The following is a 24,208-nucleotide window of genomic DNA, read 5'->3' as shown; positions in this document are numbered from 1 at the left end:
ATGCTAACACATATATATGGAATCTAAGGAAAAAAAAAAAAAAAAAGGTCATGAAGAACCTAGGGGCAGGACAGGAATAAAGACACAGACCTACTAGAGAATGGACTTGAGGATATGGGGAAGGGGAAGGGTAAGCTGTGACAAAGTGAGAGAGTGGCATGGACATATATACACTACCAAACGTAAAATAGATAGCTAGTGGGATGCAGCCGCATAGCACAGGGAGATCAGCTCGGTGCTTTGTGACCACCTAGAGGGGTGGGATGGGGAGGGTGGGAGGGAGGGAGACGCAAGAGGGAAGAGATATGGGAACATATGTATATGTATAACTGATTCACTTTGTTATAAAGTAGAAACTAACACACCATTGTAAAGCAATTATACTCCAATAAAGATGTTAAAAAATAAATTAATTAATTTAAAAAAAAAAAAGACATTCTGATCAGTTGGGGAAAAAGTAAGATGTAGAATCGAAGTGAAGCCAATAACTCCAATAATAGCAAAGCCTTCCCTGAATGCTTTCTGTGTGCCAGGCAGTATTCTAAGCCCTCATTTGATTCTCACAACCACCCTGGGATGTAAGTATTTTTAACTCATTTTTGTCAGTTGAGGGAACTGAGGAACGGAGACAACTAGCCCAAGATTACTTAATGCTCTAAACTACCAAGTGATACTGCCTTTCACTTCAAAATTATCTGCTGTGATTTGTTTATAACATTGTATTTGTCCATTATTCCTTTAGAAGAGAAAGAGCAAAAGAAAGGTAGGCAGCTTGATAACATTAAACATAATTAACCCTCAGGTCAACTTGACTTTGGTCTAGCAAATAATTGTATGGATTTTTGGAGTCAGCTATAGGTAGGTGCATACCTAGGCTTCACCACTTAGTAGCCTGGCAGGCTAGCTTCTCAGCCTTAGTATCCAGATGTGTACAATGGATTGAATAATAGTTACCCGCCTTCTAGACTACCCACTTTCCTTTAGGTTCTCATCCCACCCACCCTGTACCTGCCTACACCTGCCTGCATATTTTGGATACTTTCTTCCCTCTTGATGGAGAAGAAAGGGCTGGATAAACTCATTTAGATAACATTTTAATTGCACGATGCCTTTCCGAAGGGTATTGACACGATAAAATAGAACCCAACTAGAAACAAAAATGCTTACACCAAAGGCACCGTTGATTATGAAATATTGTGGGAACGAGATCCTTTCAGCAACTACACCCTGATTTGCACCTCTCTTTGTCATTTGCATTTTCTACCTAAGGCTTAACTGTAGTTTTTCTACATTAGTCACAGATATAACACATTACAGAGACGTAGAAACGAGGGGGAAAAAGTGAGAGACTTTGTAGAACACTCCCCATACCTGCATGGCCTCCCCATAAGCGTGCTGAGTCTTGGCTCAAAAGGGTGATACGGCCCAAATAAGGTCTCTCACATTTTTCAATTGGTTTTCCCTTCAGAGGCTGTTTTATGGGAAAAAATAAAAGGCTGCCCATTTATGTTTTTCCAGCTTTATTGAGATATACTTGACATAGTAATATTACACTGATATATCGCAAAATGATCACCACCATAGTGTTAGCTAACACCTGCATCACGTCACCTAATTACTATTTCTTTTTTATGGTGAGAATATTTAAGGTCTACTCTCTTAGCAACTTTCAAGTATATAGTACAGTATTATTAACTATAACCACCGAGTTGTACTTTTTAGATTCCTAGAACCGATTCATCTTGTAACTGGATGTTTGCACTCTTTAACCAACATCTCCCCTTTCCCTCCACCCCCAGCCTCTGGTAACTACCATTCTAGTCTCTATTTCTATTAGTTCATCTGTTTCAGATTCCATATATAAGTGATATCATGCAGTATTTGTCTTTCTGTGTGTGACTTATTTCACTTAATGCCCTCAAGTTCCACCCATGTTGTCACAAATGTCAGGATGTCTTTTCTCATGGCTGAATAATATTTCACTATATATATAAAATCTCACATCTTCTTTATTCATTCATCCATTGACAGACACTTAGCACTTAGGTTGTTTTCATATCTTGGCTATTGTAATTAATGCTGCAATGAACATAGGAGTACAGGTATCTCTTCAAGATTCTGCTTTCATTTCCTTAGGATATATACCCAGAAGTGGGATTGCTGGATCATATGATAGTCCTATTTTTAATTTTTGAGGTACCTCCGTAGTGTTTTCCATAGTGACTGCACTAACTTACATTTCCACCTACAGTGCACAAGGGTTCCTTTTTTCCACATCCTTGCCAACACTTTTTATTTCTTGTCCTTTAGATGATAGTCATCCTAACAGGTGTGAAACAATATCTCACTGTGGTTTTAATTTGCATTTTTCTGATGATTAGTGATATTGAGTACCTTTTCATATACCTGTTGGTCATTTGTATCTCTTCTTTGGAAAATGTCTATTCAGTTCCTCTGCCCAGTTTTTAATCATTTTTTGTTTCTTTTTTTTGCTATTGAGTTGTGTGAGCTCTTTTTATATTTTGACTATTAACGCCTTATCTGGTATTTGATTTGCAAATACTTTCTCCCGTTTCATAGGTGCTTTTGCCCTTAATTTTAGAGACCATCCTTGAATGGGATGTTAAATGGTTTAATCTCATAGAAAAACCTGCTGCCCTCGTGGCAGACTTTGGATTGAGAGGTAAACAACTATTAGTTCAGAACAGACCCACATCAGTTCACTGGCTCAAATACCTGCTTCTAGCCACCAAGGATCTGAAACTTTCCTTGAGCTATATTCAGGCTACAACTTGATAAACACTAGGAAAAAAATACTACATAGTGTTTCTTGTGTAGATAGTGAATTTAGTTGTATGTCCCAGCTGTTCTATTGAGGCCATAGGGTTTGGCAACTCTCTGAGAACGGTGGGATTTTGGAAGTGGAAAATATGAATTTGGAGGAGAGCCATCCGCTCCCAGTAAACACACACACACGCACACACACACACACACACACACACACACACACACACACACGGGTCTCTATCTCTTTGACTTGAATTTTCAGGGAATATTAACATGGAAACTGGAGGTTACAGTAGGGACTTGGGTTTAGATTCAGAGACAGATGAGGAATCAAAGAAAGATTTTCAGCCTTGTACAAACCTCTTGACTTACCTTGTTTTAGAGAACAGACACAGGAAGGTAGGATAAGAAGCAGGGAGACCAGACAGAGGAGGACTGCTGCAATAAACAGATGAATGACGGCTACAGTTTGGATCAAGGTCGGTGAATCTTGAGAGAGAATGGATTCTGGATAGACATATATAAGTAGCCCCAAAGGAGGCAGTGACAGGATGAATATAGTACTTGAAAGAAAGAGGAGCCAGAGATAACTGCAGAGTATGGGGTACTCTTTTCTTTGAGAAAACAGGGTTTCATTGCTTTCTTGATTATCATTAGACGGCACTTAGTGGCACAGTGCTACCTGTAAATTGTCAAAATGGGTTAAATCTAGAGAAAAACTATTCCATAGTTTTTTAAGGACCATGCTTCTGTACCGATTGAGTCCCCTACTGCAAAATGGGCTGGGGTTCTGCATTTCTATCCTGGCGCTGATAGTATCTCACTCTGTTACCTTGGACAAGTCACGTCAGCTTTCTGGATCTCATTCCGTTTCTTTTGCAAAAGTAAAATGGCTTTACCAGGTTATCTGAGGTCCATTTCAGTTCAACATTCTATTAATTCTTTGTGCCTATTACCTGATGAGGCAAACAGCTCACTCTTCCTATGTAATTGAGACTAATTGTAAAAATGTCACACAGAAGATTGTCAAATGACTTTCTGTCACAATGAGTTTGGGAAGTATTTTATTTCAGAAATGAAAGCAGAATTATTTTAAAGTATTACCAGTCTGTAAATTGTAGACATTTCTAAAGGTCAGAATATTGAGCCTCAGAAATAAGTGTTTACAAATAAGATAATTGTTTGAATAAATTGCAATTTTTGCTTCCCCCCAAGAAAGACTTTCCTGTTGGTCTTTTTAGCCTAATTGTAAACCATCAAGAAGAAATGTTAATTAAAACCAGAGGCATTAGTTTTTTTCTCAGTGTTTAAGAGTTTAAAAAAAATCACTCCAAATTCATTGATAGATTCCCCAGTTTGCATTCTTCATTAACTTAGCTCTATAATATTTATTTATTAGACATCAATCAAGGATTTACACTTTCTGAGCACAAAGGTTGTATTTTATGATCAAAGTCAGCCTTCAATGAGTAATTTCAAAATAGTAGAATTTTTTTTTTTATCCTCCTGCTCAAGGATCTAATCTCCTATTTGCCAAGGAACTATTTTTTTTATAAATTATTCTATAGGTTGGCTGTTTAAAAGCTATTAATTCTTTCACTCACTCAATATATTATACTATGTGCCAGGCCCTATTTTATGTAGTAGGGATAGAACTGCAAACAAAGTCCCTAGGCCTCTGGAACTTTGCTATAGTCTATTTCATGTTCACCTTCTACGTGTCAAATGAACAAACTTAGGAGAACCTAGGGTACGATATTGTCTCTAGGTGTTTAGAATTATAATTCTTAAACAGATGTTGCTGCCTCATATGTTTAAATCCAATTATTGACTACTATTTGTCATTCTTCCTTCTTTAACTTTCAGTACGCTTAACTCTGAGTACCCTTACATAGCACTGCTAAGTAAGCTGAAAATTTTAGCTAGTTTTTCATAGACAATGGATCTTTCAACTAGGGCAGTGGACCTTGTGCATTTCAATAAATAAAGGTACCATGGTTAAGAGTAAAGAAATTGGATTGAGAATCAAAAGTTTAAGCTCTGGACCTGTCATGTACTGTGGACTCAAGCAGTTTACTTAACTTGTCTGAGCTGAGGCCTCATTTGTAAAATGGGTACCTCTTGAAGTTTTCTTAAGGTTCTAGTGAAATGATGTATCCTATTATTCTAAACTCTAAAAGGGCATCCTGTCATGCTAATGTCTAAAACACTGATTCTTAGTTTTAAAAGTAGCAACCAAATTTGTTGTAGACCTATAACATAATACATACACATTAAAGAGAATAAAAATAAATAGCTTTTAATTAACTGGAAAATTTTAATCATCACATTATTTTGTTCATCAAATATATCGGGTCAGAGAACTTTCCAAGACATATCAATTCATTTCCGTTTTCTTTAACTTGGAATGGGCAAATCAGAGCAGCACACTCAAAACAGAGCGTGACAGAAAAGAAAATGTATTTACCTCTGTTTATCTAAAAGAGGATGAACAAGGATAATTTGTTTTAAAATGAGAGTTTTATGCATTTCAAATAGCACAAATGGCTTGTGGACACACTTTTCTCATTTCTAGCGTGATATTACCCTTCAGAGATTTACTGAAAGTGACATAGGTGTTCCACAGGTACTATTGATTACTCATCAGGATGTATTAGGCTCAATGAGATAATAAAATAAGGTACTCATTGAGAGATTTTAGAGTCTCAATAGAGAATGGAAAATGAACGGCACTATCCCTGCAGATAAGTTAAAATGGTCTTTGAGCTTTCCACAGTAAATTTGAAGACTCCAATGGGCAGAATAAAATAACGGCAATGCCCGGGGTGGAATGAAGCACAGGTTACATACTAAGACCGTATCAGTCATCTCAAGCAGAACAAGCCATCATTTTTAGCTGAGCGTTAGCCTCATATTTTACTCTCTTTGTCTCTAAGAATGTCGTAGTTCTACTGTCTTACTAGGGAAAGTGTTTTATTTTAGAATATATACTTTAAATATTTGCAGGGAAGCATTTTATCTTTAACTATTTAACATTCCTCATAAATAGTAAAAAACTTCAAGGAGATATCACAGACACTGGTGCCTGAAAGAAGAAAAAAAAATTTAAATGGATGGAGCACATTATTAAATAGTGTTTCTTATTATAAAAGAAGTTGGTACCTAGTCATGTGATTCACATGTGAAAATAATTTATTAACTGTTCATGTTTGCTTGATGAAGTACTAGACATAGCCTTTATGGATCAGGAAATAGGAATATGCAGCAGGAAACAGACTAGCATAGATCAACATTGAGGTGACGTTCAGAAACTGAATGAAGGAAAAACAAAACCAATACAAATATCCTACATGGTTGTTTTACATTATATCACCAGGTAAATAAATTAATCAAATGGTAGCAGTCTCATATAGAAACCAAATAAATGTATTTGGGGAAAGTTTCAGCTCATAAATTGGTATGTGATGTATGTCTCACACAAACACCTCTGAAGCTGTTCCTTTCTTCCATGCACTAGCAATTGAATGCTCAGTGGCTGCACTTGGCAAATTGCTTGTCTCATGCAGCCTTCTACCAATTTTGAGTAAGAAGAAGAGCAAAATTAGAACTCAACTGTTATGCCATTGACAAAATAATAAATAGGAACCCACCAAAAATGTGATTAAAGAACAAAGGCATGAGCAATCCAGTTCTGAAGATGTTCATCCTCACCACGCGTAAATCTAGTTTAATATTTCAAAGAATAAATACAGACAGAAGAGCGAGGTGAAAATAGTTGTCAAACCGCAGCACAACAATCTACATGCAAAAAGGAGAAAGGGTAGTTATTTTAAGAATGTCTTATTATTGCATTTGATAATATAGACTCATTCAAACTTCTTTCCTCAGTAAATCTTAAATTAATATTTACTTTATTTCCTCAAAGGGCAAATAGAAGACCATCAGATAATATGTCCTAAAACACAAGAGTAGATAAATTTGTAAATTCACTGTAGTGAATGTTGAGGTCCACTCAATAGACCCCCCTTTAGAAACAATGCACTAGTTCCCTCCACAGCTGGGGGTGTTCCTGGCTCACAACCCTCCCAAAGAATTGCCTTCTGCCAAAGGGAGCTTTGTCTCCACAACAGGTGGGGGAGTAAAAGGGAACAAAAACTGAGCACCCTTGCTTCAATTTGGGAAATCTCTTAAGGGGAACACCAACTCCAGAGCTCCCCAGGGAACCAGGTCAGTCCTCTGTGGTCACCCTTTCACAGTCTATTTCTTCTGCTCAGTCCTGCTTGCTTACCTCTCTTTTGGTTGTTGTTCTGAAGAGCGCTGCTCAATACACCACATGCAGGCAAGTGTCAGTCTCAGAGTCTGCCTCCTAGGGCATTGACCTTGGCACTGGCCTCCTCCCTAATTAATTATAATTTGAAACTGCGTACACTCTAACAGGAAATTGGAAAATCTCTGCATTTTCTCATTACTTTACCATCATTTTATTAAATTACTGTGCTCATTTGTCTCAAAACATACTGCTTCCCTTTTATTCATCTTTCACAGTCTTGATCAAATTCTGATCACATCAAGAATGCAGGATGCTGACTTTTTCTTTTCTAAATGCATGATTTAATAAGGACAGAAAATTTTGAAAGGTCACTGAGTCCAGTTTTAGTTCTAGTTTTCAAAAGCCAATAGACTATGAACATTCTATTCAGTCCTCCATTAGCATTAGTTGTCCCTATTCAAGATGTCCCTGTCTGACAGTTCATTCAGATTTATATTCCCAGACATGGGCTACTATGAAAATTGAATTTAAAAGAAATAAACCAGAAGTTATATCAGGAGCACTGCCAATTCTATTAGGTACAATTTGTATTTTTGAAAACAACTTAAATATACCAATAAAATGATTACCCACTATCTACTCATGTTTACTATCTAGTATATATCACACTAAGTACTTTTCCCATATTGTCCCTAAACCTCACCACATACTATGAGATAAATATTATCAGTATTATACAAGGAAAGAGAAATAAGGTTCATGACTATTAAGTAACTAGGCCAAGATTGCATGTTTCATTAGTGGTAGTTTTGAAGCCCATTGGCCAAAGGCTACCAAGGATACATCTGTAGTAATACAATGCCAAGTTTATTTAGCTTGGTGTAGCAAGGGAGGACACTCCACAGGCAAACCTTGGGAGTTTCTCAATCTGAGGAAATAATGACAAGCTTTTACGGGGTATTGGGGCTTGGTTTGAGTGGTTTTAAAATGAGCTGTACACACAGTGTTCACTGCAGCACTGTTTACAATAGCCAGGACATGGAAGCAACCTAAGTGTCCATCGACAGATGAATGGATAACGAAGATGTGGCACTTATATACAATGGAATATTACTCAGCCATAAAAAGAAATGAAATTGAGTTATTTGCAGCAAGGTGGATGGACCTAGAGTCTGTCATACAGAGTGAAGTAAGTCAGAAAAACAAATACTGTATGCTAACACATATATATGGAATCTAAGGGAAAAAAAAGGTTCTGAAGAACCTAGGGGCAGGACAGGAATAAAGACGCAGACATAGAGAATGGACTTGAGGACACAGGGAGGGGGAAGGGGAAGCTGGGACAAAGTGAGAGAGTGGCATGGACATATATACACTACCAAATGTAAAATAGATAGCTAGTGGGAAGCAGCCGCATAGCACAGGGAGATCAGCTTGGTGCTTTGTGTCCACCTAGAGGGGTGGGATAGGGAGGGTGGTAGGGAAAGCAAGAGGGAGGAGATATGGGGATGTATGTATATGTATAGCTGATTCACTTTGTTATAAAGCAGAAACTAACACACCATTGTAAAGCAATTATACTCCAATAAAGATGTTAAAAAAAAAAAAAAGTAGCCTGAAGCCAACCTAAGAAAACATCTATTCCTGGGTTCCATGCCAGACTTACTTAATCAGAATCTTTGGGAATGGGCTCTAGAACCAGCATTTTAAATATGTATATCAGATCATCCCAATGCACTCCAAAGTTTAAAAACCACTACTCTACAATATGACAGCAAGGAAACAGCCAAGAGGAAAACATTTTAAAGCTACAGACATATAATTGATATAAAAATATTGAAAATAAATTAGGATTTTGATTTTTTCCTACATATTTTTATTTCCTAGGAGTGTACAAAGGATTTTAGACTGTTTGTTTCCCCTTTCATTTGAGTCTTAAACATTTTAAAATTAAATGTTAAAGATGTTAAGGGTATGAATGTCTATCAATTGAAAAGTTTCCCAACGTTGCCAAATAATAAATGATCTCTATAATAGTAAAGGGAAAAAAAAAAAAAGTTGAACTGTACAAAACAGTATCAGTTGAGACTGGTAGTTTGAGAGAAGCAGGAGGTATTTACTGATTGGTTGTGGGCTCTTAGTAGAGATATTTTAACCACAGGGAAATGTTTCCTGTAGTTTTCCTTGGTCCATAAGTCTGTCATTGTGATATATGAGCTAATACCCATTAGAGGGCCCAGCAAGCAGTTTCTCAGTTGACTTAAAACCCATGGCAGTGATCTGAAAGCCGCCAATGGATATGAGCCCCTTTTACCTATTCAACTCTATCATGCTACCTTCAACCTGGGCAGATAAGAATGTAACTTTTCCCTCTTCAGGATTGGATATTATTTACCACAGTTAGATATACTGACCAGCAGTTTATTTATTTATTTTTTATTATTTATTTGTTTATTTGGCTGCTTTGGGTCTTAGTTGTGGCCCACGGGATCTTCGTTGCAGCATGCGGGATCTTTTGTTGCGGCATGCAGGCTCTTTGTTGCAGTGTGCGGGCTCCAGAGCTCATGGGCTCAGGAGTTGCAGCGTATGGGCTCTCTAGTTGTGGTGCATGGGCTCCAGAGCACACAGGCTCAGTAGATGCAGTGTGCAGGCTTAAGTTGCCCTGCGGCATGTGGGATCTTAGTTGCCTGACCAGGGATCGAACCCGCGTCCCCTATATTGGAAGGCGGATTCTTAACCACTGGACAACCAGGGAAATCTCTGACCAGCAGTTTAAAAAAAGAGTAAATTTTGGAGTAGACAGCAGAAAATACTATAGAACTATGGAAGGACATGAAAACAAGGATAAGAAGTTGATTTTTAATATCATATATAATTAGGAATTATTGAAAGGTTTTAAGGTAGAAAACGATATCATGAAAGTATTAGTGGAATGAATTTGGGAAGATATCAAACCCATACATGGGGATTAGGCAAAGATTTTACAATAGATTTTTTTAAATGGTAGATATTACAGAGTTCTGATATTAATTTTACTTGAGCAATACAGTAGTTGAAAATGGTTCTAATGTCTTGAATCTGACTGAACAGTCAGTGTTAGCTCTTTTCTAAAGAGGAAAGTCAAGTTGATCTGCTTTAGAGCCACTGATTTTGAAGGACATATACACTGACACGTCTGCCCTTCTCAGTTTCTCCTAGACCTTGTAAAGCAGAACATGAGTGATTTTGCATGCTCATTATAACATTAGATAGTTTTGATTTACTGTGCAAGTGGTGAGACATTCATTTCCACAATTCATCACTGTGGCCACTGCAAAAAGACAGTGCATCCCGTTCTGGAGTTAAATCTGGTGACATGGCTTGACAAAGATGATTTTCAAACATATAAGGTAATTGTGCTAAAGTCAGGATGACTTACTTAGGAGACGTTATGGTTACCTATTGCCCTGGTAAACTGCCCTACAGGTCAGTGGGTGAAAAAAACAACTACTTTAATATATCTTCTGCTTTGGGGGTCAGGAATTCAGGTAGGGCTCATCTGGACAGTTCTTCTGCCCCCTGTGGAAATGATTTGGATCTCTGGGTGGTATTCAGCTGTTGGCTGAGCCGAACTGGGGAGTCTGAGGCTGTTTCACTTATATGCCTTATGTCTTGGTGGGGATTGCTGGGGGGCTGGGCTCAGCTGGGCTTCTCTTCCTTTCTTTTGTCATGAAATGTTAGGGCCTCACCATATGATATCTCTAGCTAGGTAGTTGGACTACTTATGTGGACGTTTGGGACTCCCAGAGACCATGGTGGAAGCTGCCCACATTCTTAAAAGCTAAGCCCAGAACTGGAATAGTTTCACTGTGCCAAACTCTGTTGGTCAGTTGTCGTCGGCCAGCCCATACTAAGGGGCAGGGTTGCGAGACCCCAGTTCTTAATGGGAAGAGGGCCAAAGCATTTTTGGTCATATTTAGTTGGCCATGGCAGAGTGAGAATTTGGGTGAGACCTCCACCCACTGCTGCTTCCAACCTGGCAGGTCCTCTCCCTGCACAAGCAGCGTCCACCTGCTCACCACCTTCTGACACATCAACCCTGAAGGAACCAGTGATGCTAGAAAGGCCATCCTTACTGAGTGGTACCCATCCTGAAGCCTTTAGTATTTTTGGTGAAAATATATTATTTGACCTTATCATGGAAAAATGTAGCTTGTAAACAATGTAGAGTGCTCATATTTACCAACTCTCAAAACAACTAAATTGACTTATAATATAGACAGTTGGAACTAGTGGAAATGTCTGGGATAGCAATATGTATTTAAATAGTATGTGAACTCTGCTTTTAATTTTTGTAGATCAGATAACCAATATATATTTCAATTTTATTTAGATAACTTTTACCAACCTCAATTTTAAAAAGAAATTGGATTCTTGAATGAGATTTTTTTAAAACAGGCAACATTTTTTGGAATATTTTTACTTAAAGATATCTCTAAATCTAGAATCCTATATGGGCAGTGTGCTCATTTAAACAAAATTTTATATATATATTATATATATATAGTATATATATGGTGACTAATTGAAATAACAGGTAAATAACACGTGTTCTTATTTTCAATCAACAATTCATTAACAAGGACATTAGTTTAAATGACAAACATGTTAAAAACAATAAATTTAGAGTTGCTGGTTTGTAAACATGTCACAAAGTTAAATTGTTAATTCTAATCTGTATAATTGAAAGTGAATCACAGTTAGAATACTGTTATTTAAAGGCTGTCATTGCTTTCATTTTAAGAAACATGTGTTTTTATGAATTATCTGTATTCATTGAACATAAAAATACCACAGATTAAAATATGAAGTCCAACTGGAATTGAAATGCTTTCCTTTTTTCATAATTATTAGAGGTCTACTTGCATATTTGTAATACTGTATACTTCTTCCCTGTGTATGAGAAAATAATCTCTCTCCTGCATACATCCTATAGTTACTCAATTTTCAGAAAATGATTGTGAGAGAAACATTTTCAACAACTTTTTTCAAGTTAAGTGGTAAAAAGATAAGTTATATATATGTGGTCTTTAAAATAATTGTTGTATACAAATTATCATTTATCCTCTGGCATAGATGTTATAAAGAAAAAAATAGAAGTTTCTGATAAGTAGTCACAGAAATTCACCATTTTTACTACAATCTTTGGGTAGACGATACACATATTCAAAAATGTATTTGTTTGTCTTACCAGTTAGATATGAAACAACTGTGTATCTACCACTGTTTCTCAAACTAATTAAATAGAATTAGTGTTAGTATTTAATGAGATTTATGCATCCCCTTAATTCACTTGATAAACATTAATTGAGCTCCTACTCTTATCAGTCTCTTCTAGGAGTATAATGATGAACAAGACAGAATTAACCCCCATTGTCCCGAAGCTCATATTGTTCTAGAGGGAGCAGACAATAAAATAATAAATAAAATAAATACATATAATTTGAGAGAGTAATTAGTGCCATAAAATTTAATTCAGACAAAAAGAGAGAGAAAGCTAGGTAGGTGGGCAGTGACCCTGTTTTAGATCATGTGGTCAATCAAGTCCTTTCTATGGAGGTGACATTTGACAGTGCTATATACATGGAGAGAGTGGACTATGCATGATCCTGCCCTCCCCCAGTATTCTATCTCTCCTTCCCTGCCTAAGTTCTTTAATGGCACTAATTAATATCATATATCTATAAATATATATCATAATATTGTATATAAAATGATTTTATTGTCTGCTCCCTTGAAGAGAATGTGAACTTCAAAACTTAAGGATGGCAGATGCTAAGTCAGTCTTATCCATCATTATATTTCTAGAGGGAGTGTTATAAATATATCTAGTTCTACAGATGAGGCAGCAAGGACTCTTTAGTGATCAGGTGTCTTAACCAAAATCATACAACCTAGTAAATAGGATGAGGAGGTAGAAGGAAGAAAGTGAACACATGCTGAGTGTTAATATGTGCCAGACATCACGGTGGGTACTTTATGTATATTATCTAATTTAATCCTTAAAGCAACTGTCCTAGGCTGAATGTTGGCCTCCAAAATATCCACATCCTAATCCTCAGAACTTGTAAATGATACCTGATAACAAAAAGACACCTTATACATGCGATTTAGCTAAGGATCTTGAGATGAGGAGACTAAGTTGGATCATCCAGATGGGCTGTAGTCCGTCTTTTAAGGGGTCTTAAAAGATGGAAGCAGGAGATCAGAGGGAGGCAGATATTACTTCGGAAGCAAGAGGTTGCAGTGATGTGAGGCCAATGAATGCAGCTGACCTCTAGAAGCGAGAAAAGGCAAACAAATGAATACTCCCCTAGAGCCTCTAGAAGGAACAAGCCCTGTCAACACCATAACTTTAGCCCAGGGAAACTGATTTGAGACTTCTGGCCTCCAAAGCTGTAAGAGAATAAATTTGCATTGCTTTAAGCCACCAAATTTGGGGTAGTTTCTTATAGCACTCATAGGACATTAATACAGCAGCCCAGCTGGGGAGCTCAGGTAAAGGTTAGGTAACTTGTCCAATATCACAACACCTCGGTAACAGAAAGTTAAGTGTTCTATTTCTGTGCTCTCAGATGGTGCTCCAGAGTTTCTCATTGTAGGCAGAAATTGCTCCCCTGTTTTAGAGTGTCAAGTAGTTACAAGTAATTCTTACAGTACTTAAAAAAAGATGGCACAGTAAGTCTTTGGTTTTGTTTTGCTGGGGTTTTTTGATGGGAAAATATTTATTCGTTGTAGGTTTTCACAAACTCAGCATCAAATACACTTCTTCCATATCAGAGACCACCTGCTCCAGAGGACCAGCAGCCCTTCATGAATTAGACCTCCAGTAGCACTCGTCAACCCAGAAGTGCTCTGCTTCCTTCTCTGCAAAACGGACCTAACACTTTCAACAAGGTAATTCTAACAAGATTGTGCAGCAATAACAGTGCTTACTGGGGTATGAGATCATTCCAAAGTCTAGTACTGTAGGCTTAGAATGATTGAGTATCAGTATTAGTGGGGTGAAATAGCTGAAAATTCTGTGACGATAATTCTTTTTTTTTTTTAACATCTTTATTGGAGTATAATTTCTTTACAATGGTGTGTTAGTTTCTGCTTTATAACAAAGTGAATCAGCTATACATATACATATATCCCCATATCTCCTCCCTCTTGCGTCTCCCTCCCACCCTCCCTATCCCACCCCTCTAGGTGGTCACAGAGCACCGAGCTGATCTCCCTTGCTATGCGGCTGCTTCCCACTAGCTATCGGGTTTACATTTGGTAGTGTATATAATGTGACGATAATTCTTTAGAGGAGGCCATCAAGCAGATGCACAGCACCCAGGCCTCTTTTCTGGAGGTAAGTGAGGGCAGTGACCGTAGTCCATGCGGCTTATTTTTAGTGCGTCATCCTCAATCAGATCCCTTGCCTTATATGGACTTGCCTCCCCTCTGACCCTTCCTTGTTGCTTTGATAAAATAGAAGGCGCTGTGCCATATGCTTCTTCATATTCGCTTAACACAGTTCTGTTGACCTTCACGCTCACATCCCATTCAGCCTAAATAAGGTCTAGAAGAGTTTATGGAGACAGGGAATTCATCTGGGTTGTTGAGCTAGGAGCTCAGAAGAGAATACTGGGACATGGAGGCTCTTTCCCTCCCAAGGTGAGGTGACCTAAGAAAAGCGTACAGAGACTGGCGGTGTCTTTAAGAAAAGCAGACTACGGCACACCATGGTTGAATGCTTTAAGAGGCATAGAACCTCAGCCTCATCTTGCAACTTCCCTTGTAGTTGAACATGAGACATTGCTTAATTGAATCCGGGCAGAGTGGAAGCATTCATGTACATGAAGACTTAGGCCTATTTATTGCCTGGAGTCTTCTGTGGGTAGGAGAAAGGGTAGAACAGTCCACCATTGCAGAGAGACCTGAGGGGGTGAAGTGGCTTGCATTCCTGCTATTGGAAATGACAAGGATTCATAGGCCAATGGATGCAGAATAGAGTAGCCCAGCTCGAGTCTTCTTAAATGTGCCCCGTGAAAGAGGGAAGCTGCCAGCAAGAGTCCCCAGAGCCTAGCATCCACACTACAATCCTGTGCATTGTGGAGATCCCCCCCGGCCCTCTGAAAAACCCACACATATGCCCTAAGAGAGCGAACATATAGGAATGCTGTCATGAAAGACAACAAAGGCCTGACTACAAAAATATGAGGGAAGACTGTTGTCCCTCCTCCTCCAATTCCCCCTTTCTCACCTCAGTACAAGAGGAAGCAGAAAAGGAAGGAGGAGAAGGATGAAGGAAAGTGAAAGATAAGTAAAAATGCCCTTTCTCACAGGAAGACTTTGAGCCATGGGCCAGTCTTGAGTTGTGGAGAAGAAACAAGCTTTGAATGGAATTAGAGATTGAAGCTCTGATTTAGACTAGATTGATCTTTTGAATAAAGTTGACTGAGAGTGAGTCATAATGATTGAAGAGGAAATAGAAGTGACTTGGAAGTTATGAGATTTGTATAATGTTCCATCAGGGAGCAGGGAAGGATCAAAAAGGAATGATAAGTGGAATAGTTGCTTAAAAATAAAGAGACTTCCAGAACGCATTTCCATCAAATTTAGTTCACTCCGTAAACCAGTTAATCTCGTAAGATGTGGAATGGAACAGTTAGGACTTGAGACCAGACCTCCCATATTACTTTCAGGTTTTCTCTATTACAGCATACATAATCTGGGCTCTAATATCCTTAGAAATCACCCTAACATGAGAATTTAGTCTCTCGTGTCTTTTATTTCCATTGAATGTGCCTCTATAATACATTGTACAGTGCAGTGACTTTAGTGGTCATCTGTCAATTCTCTTCCTGCTTTACAAAATCAGATTAACTTTAGACTTCCTTGGTAGGTGTTTTCTCATTTTATTGTTTCAATTTCTGGTTTGCCTAACTTGCCACACTTTGTTCTTGCTTGGAAATTTTTCCATTTTCTCATGTAATAGTCAAACGGGAGAGAGACATGGGATGATGAGAAGTTATAAGATATACTTCCAGGAGCAAAATTTAGAGTATCTTTGATAACACAAAGGCAATATTTGGGACTTCCCTCGTGGCACAGTGGTTAAGAATCTGCCTGTCGATGCAGGGGACATGGGTTTGTTCCCTGGTCCAGGAAGATCCCACATGTCACAGAGCAACTAAACCCATGAGCCACAACTACTGAGCCTGCGCTCTAGAGCCTGCAAGCCACAACTACTGAGTCCACGTGCCCCGACTACTGCAACTCACTGTAGCTGCAGTGAGCCCACGCACTGCGACTACTGAAGCCCGCGTGCTCTAGGGCCTGCGTGCCGCAACTACTGAACCCAAGTGCAGCAACTCCCGAAACCCACGCACCTAGAGCCCATGCTCCGCAACAAGAGAAGCCACCGCAATGAGAAGCCCGTGCACCGCAAGGAAGAGTAGCCCCCACTAGCCACAACTAGAGAAAGCCCGCACACAGCAACAAAGACAGCAAATGCAGCCAAAAAAATAAATACTAAATAAAATTTTTTAAAAAAGAAATAGTAAAGAAAAAAAGACAATATTTGTGTTTCTTTAGGGTTTATGCTTTTAACCTAAGGAGAGGAGTAAAGGAGACATTACTTTGTCTGAATGGTTTCTTGAAAAATTTAAGGTGTCTTGAATGTCAACCAATAAAGAGACTGTCGATTTAAATAACTCAATCATGGTTATATGAAATAGATGGAGAATCACAATGGGAAAGGGAAAACCTATGTTCAGTCATTAAGTGGCCTAAGGGCATTTAGAAGATAATTAAATAAAAGCATCTCCTAAACCTGAGGCAGATTTAAACACTAAATATTAGTAAAGCTGTCGTACAAACTGTCTTTAAAGAAGGAAAGCTCTCTTCCCTTTCCTGTACTACTTGGAAATTATAAGAATCAGCATGTCTCAACTTTCCGTTTCAAGCTTCAAATCTTTTTTTTGCCTTTTTTTAAATGTATTTATTTATTTATTTTTGGCTGCTTTGGGTCTTTGTTGCTGTGTGCAGGCTTTCTCTAGTTGCAGCAAGCAGGCTTCTCATTGCGGTGGCTTCTCGTGTTGCCGAGCACGGGCTCTAGGTGCGTGGGCTTCAGTAGTTGTGGCACACAGGCTCAGTAGTTGTGGCTCATGGGCTTAGTTGCTCCGCGGCATGTGGAATCTTCCTGGGCCAGGGATCGAACCCATATCCCCTGCATTGGCAGGCGGATTCTTAACCACTGCACCACCAGGAAAGCCCCAAGCTTCAAATCAATTTCCCCCACCAAAAAAGAAAAAAAATCCAAGGCATTTAAACTGAAATATGTCAGGTTTAAGGATGGAATTCTCTCTCTATTCTAGTTCAATGTCATGAAAAACATATATGTCCATCAAAAATGCTTTCAGCCTACTATGTATGTGCCATTGCAGGATGGTAAAGATCTATTCTTTTCCCTGTTATAAAATAAGCAGTTCAGCAACAGAGTCAGATTGTCAAATCTGGTTGGGGTCTTAGGGCTTGTCTAGATCACTCCCCGTGTGGTTGAACTCAGTAGTCCAAGGTTTCTCATCTGCTCAGTTACAGGATTTGAATCACTGACCATTTCTGCTGACTCCTCTCCGGTATACCCATTCTCTCTGGAGAGCATTTGTAATTTGTATCCTGGTTCCAGATAGCATACACATTCTTCCCCCCACCCCAGATACTCCCACCCCAAAATACCAAATAAATTTTGGAATGAATTTTATTTTTCTAAATATTTTTTAGTTTCAAAATTCACAATCGTGTTGCTTTGTGAAGTACTTTTTCCCCTCCATTTTTTGTCTCCCTATTTCTTCTGCTCCAAGCCTTAATTCCTTAATTATTTACACATTTGAGCATCTTTGGATGGTACTGTGGCCTAGAAGCTGGAGGTCAGTTTTAGGAGAAATAGGACAATCTGTAGGAAGATGACAAAACAGAGAACTTAGACAATTTGACCCATTTCCCAGTCATTCAATGTGCTTCCAAGGTTGTTGTATTTTGTGTCAAATTGGCTACTCGTACCAGCATGAAAATGAGATAATTTTGATCATGTTTCCATAATCATTTCTGAATTAGATAGGGGAAGCTTAAGTCCTTTAACATTAGACTCTGAATTTAATGGCTGAAAAAAGAGACATAAAAGACTTGTTTCTTTTTGCATAGTAGTCTAGGGCAGCACTTCTCAAAGTATGAGAAAGAAAATTGTCAGGAAAGTAGATTCTCGAGCCCCACTCTAGATCTACTGAATCAGAAACTCTGGTGTGGAGGGCCAGCAATGTGTGTTAAACTTTCCAGGTGTTTCTGATGTACATTAAAGTCTCTGGGACAATTTTCCAGCCCAAGGAGATGTATGTTTATGACAGTGAAAGGGGGTTATCTCTGCTTCACTTAGTCATTCAGAGTTCCGAGCTGACTATATCTTTGCCATCTTCGACTTGCCCCCACGAAACAGGTAAGAGCACAGAGGAGGATATGTGGGAAGTTTCATAGGACCATTGTAGTGCTTCTTACCTACCTTCGGAGGGAATTTCAGCAAATGGTCACAACCAACTGCAAGAGAAGCTGAAAAATGTAATATAACTGGGCATATTATGTCCAGTTACTACTAAAGAAGGGAGAAGGGACTTTGGTGGATAGTCTATGCAGCCATCACACGATTATCTTTGGACAATCAGGTTTGCTGGTGATGTGTTTCATCTCTTTTCTTCTTAAATTCCTACTGATGTTGCTTTCACTCAGGTACTTTAATTCTGGCATTGTACAAGAGTATTGCATCATGGGAGCTAAAGTAAGAGGGTAATTCAAGAAAGAGTAGACAGTTAACAGTGCCAGATGCTGCCAAGAAATCAATGAAATGAGCACTAAAAATGTCCCCTAGAGTTGGCATGGGGCCAAAAAATGGAGGCCACTGATGACCTTAGGAAGGATTGTTCCATAAATGAATGGTACAAAAGCTGTGTTGGCATAAACTATGTTAGTAAATGCATAGGAGATGAAAAAACAAAGACAGCAAAACATAATTTTTTAAAAGAGATTAACAGTGGAGTGGCAGAGAGATAGGGCTGTAAGTAAGGATGATATGGGATAGAGGCGTAGGAATGATTCCATATAGATGGAAAAGATCTAGTTGAGAAGGTTTGGTTGAATATTTAGGAAAGGGAAGTTGGATAATACTCCTGAAAAATTATAATGGGGTCCAAACACACAGATGGGAGGAGTTACCTTAGATAGGAAAAGAAAAACTGCCTCTAATGTAACAGGAAAGAAAGAGGAAGGAGGGAAAGAGGAAAAAAAATTGAAGTAATAATTGTGGAAATTGAGAGATGAAGTTTCTAGATTAACACAGATGGATTGCTGAGCAGTATGAAATATGTATTTGAAGTTACTTTGCACAAATCTACATAAAATCATTGTAGTAGCCTGTTAATGTTATATTGGGTTGCTATATTAATTTGGCTGCTATAAGCCCTAAAAATTACATTTATTGGAGTGTCTCTTAATTTTTTTAAAGCATTTAAAAACTAACCAAGAGTAGGGAAACTATGATATTTTATTTTTGCCTAACCCTGTTGAATTAATCTGTGGTAAGAATTCCTTAGTCAGCAGGTTTATTACAAATATAGCACTTTGTGAAATTCAGTAACTCTCTTAAGGCTTCAAAATGAACACTCATATGGGAGGATTTTAAGAGCTGACATCATTTCTCCGTATTTTATTGGAATTTTAGAAAATTCTGAAAAGAAGCTCATCAAATGAACCAGTATTTCATGTTTATAAAAAAGTAATTAAGGAAACTGTGCCTAATTTAAACATGCAGTTTATGTGCCAAGAAATGAAAAAAAAATAAGCCTTTGTCAATCATTAAACAAATTTTTAAAATTAAATCTCTAGGTGCCTATAAATTGTGAAGGGACCTGGATATTTATCCAGTGCCAGGCTTTCAGCCTTGCAGTCCGGCTGCTGTCGGCCTCTGAGTGTAGGATGCGCTTTGCTAGAGCCCACCGTGTGCTCTGAAAAGTTAACTTCGCTTACCAGGCCCTCACACTCTGGGCCACGTGGCATCACCCTAATCACTGCAAGTACCAGACTAGGGAAAAGCCGTACACTAAATGATTCAAATCAGCCAGTCCTCAGGGAAGCCTGCAAAACCTAACTAACCCCACACTGCTTGCCAAAGCTGCCTACCTAGCTGCACCCCACAACTCTAGTTTGTTGTGACCCCCTCCCTGGGTGTCATTCCCTGGGTGGCCCTGCCCAGCGGCCATCTCTCTCAGTCGCGTTAAGTAACAAAACATTCAGCCTTTCATCTGCGTGAATCAGTGTGTTGTATCCCACCATCAAAAGAATTCTTAGTCTTATAAAACAATTGGCACTATGGCCACAACCACTGACTCTTGGATAACTTCTTGCGAGACTGCTCTTGGCTCACTAATTGGCTCCAGACCACAGGGAGAGCAGTTTGGGATGGAATTTGAGCTTGGGCTTTAGTCTTGCAGCCTGAGGCCACTTGAGCTGTGCTTTCCAGGCTGGAAGATTCGGAGGTTCTGCTTTTTTGTCACAGTCTGTGTTTGGCAGAGACCTGTTCCAGGGGGCTCTCCTTGATGGTGGTGGTGTTTCTTCATCATTATTTGGGGCAGAACTGGTTGGTCTGTGTGTTTCAGGGGACTCCTGTGCAGGAAGATGTTGGTTGGGCTCCCCCCATGGGAGAGAAGTGGCAGCTGGGTGTCATTTTGATGTCGCTCAGGTGGGGGTGGCAGCAACCTCTCTTTGTTGCTGCGTATCTCCTTGTTGTCCACAGAGAGCTTTATGCTCCCTAGACTGTCAGGAATATCACAGGCTGCACCTTCAAAGACCAGCCACCCAACCTGTAATCCAAAGGGGCCCTCTGGCTCAAGGAAACAAAGATTTCATCCCAGCAACCCCCTTCAGAACACCTGCCAGGTATCCAATTACTTAAAAAATACAAGACCCCTACCCATTGTGCTTGGGCCTTAGTGAGCGCCCCAACATAACATGTGAAGGGACTGATACTTCTGACAGTGGGCTTTACTGAGCTGTCCCAGGGAGAGGCTGCAAACCCCAGTCCTCTAGTGGTGGGCTGCGAAGGCCTGGAGTAAGAGCCGGCTGCCTAAAGGCAGGCCATGAACCCCTACCCGCTCCTTTCCTATAACCACCTAGATGGTTCACACTGAGTTATGAGACAGAGACAAACTGAAACCACTGGTATAGGTGACTAGAAGCCCAAAACAGAGGGAAAATAATGGAATGAAAGGAAAAAACCTAGATACAGGGGGAGAAAATAAAAACTGAATTATATGTGTGTGTGTGTGTGTGTGTGTGTGTGTGTGTGTGTGTAATATTTTTTTTAAACAAAGGTCCATAACTTAAACAATTGAAAATCCAAAATTTACTAAAATAATTTCTATGACAAAAAGATAAAAAGGGTGCTGATTGCCTTTTGTGCCTCTACAGCATAGGTGCTAAATTAACTTTAACAACTGCTAAAATGCACCAGTTGACTTCATGGATTTAATCATACTGGATCTCATATTACAGTTTTATCAGAAGATCCTACTAAATATAAACATGGAACCCCCTATAACCCTAGGAGAGTAACTAAACAGAAAATACAGAAAAAAGAGATATTCCTTATTTTATGTTATAGCTCTGCCTAAATTTCCCATAGTCATAATATCTATTGCCCTAAAATATTCTATATTGGAAATAGACACTCTGAAATAATGAGTAATAAATTGAAGCTAAGTAAAGTCTTTGGCACTTAGAAACTGGCTTGACAAAAAAAGACCCAGTTAAACTATTAAAGTGGTCCAATTTAAGTTAAAACAGGGCCTTCAAGAATGCAAACTTCATATAAGACCTAATTAATAAAGGGGTGATTATGTCCACCGCCTCTCCATTTAATAGGCAAATTTTGCCTGTTCTTAAACCTTCAAAAATTGAAGAAAAAAAAAAAAAGAATAATGCCTCACAATGGATTACTGCAACTTTAATACTATGGTCCCATCCATTAAGGTCCCCATTCCCAATACCCAATATTATTAAAATTACTGATGTCATCCAATTAACAACCAGTAAATATTTTGATAGTAAAAGGTTTGGCTAATATGTTCTCTTCAGTGCCTATTTTAACAGCCTCTCAGCGTCAGTTTGCCTTCACCCCCAAGGGAAGCAGTGCACCTTTTCCAGCCACCTTCTAGTGTAAGGACCTCTTTGCAATTGCGCACAGTCTCTGCAGACAACATCTAACTGCATCCACTGTTCTCCATCAGCACGGATATGATATTCCAGCGATGACATCCTCCTTTAAGGACGTTTGTTAACACACTCATTAAGGACATAAAACTCCAGCATCGTTTAGTCAGTGTTGCATTCTGGAGGCAATATAGTCCTCGTGTAGAGATTCTACTTACTCTCTCTGATACTGTTACTTACTAATCAGCCCACCTTGAATGGGACCCCCTCCAACAAAAGACTATAAAACTGGTCCAAATTAACATCGATAGGCCCCATGGGGAAACATCCCAGAAAGTACATCTGGGTGGTATGTGGGATTGGTCCAGAGTGGTTCACTCTGGGCAGAGTCTCGGCTGCCTGCACATGGTGACCACAAGGGACCACACATGTGGTTGCCTTCTTGGCCCTGCACGGGTGCTCCCTGGGGTGCCAGGTTTTGATCTCGGGGGCAGTGTCCTTCCTGCCCGTCACTGACGTGTTCTCTGCAGATGCTGTTCACTGGGATAGGCAGTAGCCCAGCCCAGCCCCACCCCACCCCAGCTGCCCTTGCTCCCTCCCCCACTCCGCATGGTCCCCAGGAGGTTCTTTTGCTCCTTACCTGACTCCAGAGCCAATCGCAGTAGGCCTGAAAGCTAGATATGCACCTGTGCAAGCACATGGGGAGAGGGCATGGGTCTGTGATAATGAAGAGTGTAGCCAAGCCATCACCAGGGACTACCCTGGGAGATGCCACATCCTGCTCCACATGGGAGAATGGCTATTTATTCTTCAGAGAGTGGTGGTGATTAAAAATTCAACACAAGGGAATGCCCTGGTGCTCCAGTGGTTAGGACTCTGTGCTCTCACTGCCAAGGGCCTAGGTTCAGTCCATGATTAGGGAACTAAGATCCCACAAGCTGCGCGGTGTGGCCAAAAATTTTTTTAAAAATAAAAACTCAACAGAAAATCAAGCTTGAAGAAACATTTTGAGTGCAAACATGAAAATCAGCAAAAACAATACGTATGCTGTTTTGAAGGTTGTAAGAAGACCTTTAAGAACAGCAGCAGCTAGAAATCCATCAGTGCCAGCAGAAAAATGAATCACTGTTCAAGTGAAACCCTGAAAGAAATAGCAAGCACTTTTGTTTCACCCGGCAGTCTGAAAGGATGAGAAGAAAAGTCTACGAGAGCCACGTTGTGTCAAAAGGGATGTTCATTGTGCCAAAAACATGTGAGAGAAACCCGCTAAAAAGAAAATAACATGTGAAGCATGCCAGAAAACATTCAAGCAGAGAGGTGAGGGTAAGCAACATGTGAAAACTCGTGTCCCAGAAAGGGATGTGTGTCAGTGTCCAAGAGAAGACCATGGTGGAAGCTATGCAACATGCTTGGTCTCAAGAGCCATATTTTCTCCCTGCCTGAGGAAAAGCACCCGTTTATGTGTGAATATGCTGGCTGGTGCAAAAGGTTTGCAATAAAACACAGTCTCACAAGGCATGCCGACATGAAGAAAATGAAAATCAAAGTAAAAGCATCTCATGAAAAATCGAGTCGGGCCTTTCATCTCAGTGGATGTATCTCTTCTAAAAGGAAACACCAGTGAGGCTTCTCTTTGCCTAAATACAGAGAGTCACTGAATGGTATTGATCTCAATAATTACTCTCAGCTAAATATCAGGTTGTATTGTTGAAAGAACTACAAACCAACAAGCTCAGTTACTTTCTCTCAGAAGCACATTTCCCTTTATTAAAAACACTGATTTAGAAAAAAAAAAAAAATTGACAGGCACTCATGTTACTCTCCTCAGAGGCTCCTTCACTACAGAAGTTTTAGCAACGTCTTCTCACACCTCCAGGAGTC

The 24,208-nt window shown here is 39.3% G+C and overlaps 1 pseudogene; it reads left to right on the top strand.

Moving 5' to 3' along the window:
- The first annotated feature begins 1,105 nt into the window (after window positions 1-1,105).
- On the top strand, window positions 1,106-23,951 carry LOC118900551 (annotated as a pseudogene).
- Window positions 23,952-24,208: the final 257 nt, after the last annotated feature.

The sequence above is a fragment of the Balaenoptera musculus genome, chromosome 9 (genome assembly GCF_009873245.2).
Source record: "Balaenoptera musculus isolate JJ_BM4_2016_0621 chromosome 9, mBalMus1.pri.v3, whole genome shotgun sequence".
Lineage (NCBI taxonomy): Eukaryota > Metazoa > Chordata > Mammalia > Artiodactyla > Balaenopteridae > Balaenoptera > Balaenoptera musculus.
The sequence above is the reverse complement of the archived record's forward strand: the minus strand, read 5'-3'. Positions and strand labels throughout refer to the sequence as shown.